Raw genomic sequence first — 1,819 nt, forward strand, 5'->3', positions numbered from 1 at the left:
AGTATGTGAACTTGAAAATTCTATTAGTTTTACGCCAGATTTCACTATTAAATTACAATAAAACACGGAATGCTCCGGGAAGGTTTGCCTCTGGTTCCGACCTTTCATGGCCCACTGGGTACCTAATAGCGGCCCACAGACCCCTTGTCTCTCATATTTTCCCCACGTCCATCTAAACTGAAATCCTTAATCCGCCGATGCTTATAAGGAAATTTGCCCAGTTGATTTATAAAATGTTGAAGTACCATCATGATAGTATGCACATGAAGCTAACATGAATATTAATGAATTTTGAGTTTCATTGGATCGTGGTTAATGCGTCATCACATAACAATATGCAATTCATACATGTATATATGTGTGATCCGTCGTTATAACGCCAACATTTGTACCTCGGCAAGTTTGGCATTATAATGCCACATGATATCGGGGGAGGGGGGATAAAAAAAAAAAAACCATGTCAATCGTGAACACCAAGATCATCACCAATGTTTTTCGCTTTTAATTTCAAGATGTCATCAGTCACTGGAATATTTTTAGAGCATCCTCCATGTTTTCGTGGTGTGCCAAACGTAGTCGTTTTTTGGGGGTAGACGAAACATCGTCAAATTCTAATTCCCTAGCTCTTTTTACCCGATGTTTGAAGAATATCTGCTACAGTCCGTCTTTTCACGTCAATTTTCCATAACTCCGTAAAATAATTCGAAATGTCTTGCTGTTAACTCTAGTTTCATGGTATTTAATGATTTCCAGTTTTTTACTTACATTTCGGTGTGTCCTCCATACTCAGATTTCAAAAACAAGACTACAGATCTGAACTCAGATGATTATAATTTACGTAACTTATCATCTGCTCCAAACTTTGATACCTGGAAGACTAACTAACGGCGGATAATTGCTTAAGCCTGGTCACTAAAATTAAGTAACACAATGTCTGTTGGTTACTCTGTAACTTTAAAGAACTCATCCGGTTTGTTAAGATCCCCTTTGCTAGCTGACCTGTTTTTATATTCTTATGAAGCAGAGTTTATTCAAAATGAGAAGAAAAATATCTTGCTGTTGCCTTCACCTCGACATTTAGATATATCAATGACGTTTTATCTATTAACAATATTAATTTTCATTTATATGTCGATTCGATATATCCCTGTGAACTCGAAATAAAGGACACCACAGAGTCGTCCACGTCTGCTTCGTAATTGCATGTCGAGATTTCATTGAAAATAAATAATAAATGTATGGATAACTATAACAACTCAAATTTATGATAAACAGGATGATTTCAGTTTCTCCATTGCCACCTTCCCATATTTATGTAACAATATCTATGATCACCTGCATATGGTGTTTACATCTCTCAACTGATTCGATACACAAGACTTTGTTCTGTGTGTGATCAGTTTTAAATCAAAGCAGGCTACTGACAAACAAGTTGATGGTGCAGGGATTTCAATAGTCTCGTTTAAAGTCAACATTTCGCAAATTCTATGGTCATTATAATGATGAAATTTACCAATACAACCTATCATTGTGGCAAATGCTCTCCGACATGTTTCATACTGATCCATTCTTGGCACACTGATTTTGACGATGGATTTCTCCGTTTACCTGATCAAGATATAGGGCTCACGGCGGGTGTGACTGGTCGACAGCGGACGCTTACTCCTCCTAGACACCTGATGCCACCTCTTTTATATCCAGGGGTTCATGTTTGCCCAAATCTCTATTTTGTATTCCTTATAGGAATTATGAGATTGGTCACTGTTCGTTATCTTCACCTTTCATCCATGAAATCATAAATTCAAAAAAAAATAATCCA

This window comes from Ostrea edulis, chromosome 1 (genome assembly GCF_947568905.1).
Source record: "Ostrea edulis chromosome 1, xbOstEdul1.1, whole genome shotgun sequence".
Classification (NCBI taxonomy): domain Eukaryota; kingdom Metazoa; phylum Mollusca; class Bivalvia; order Ostreida; family Ostreidae; genus Ostrea; species Ostrea edulis.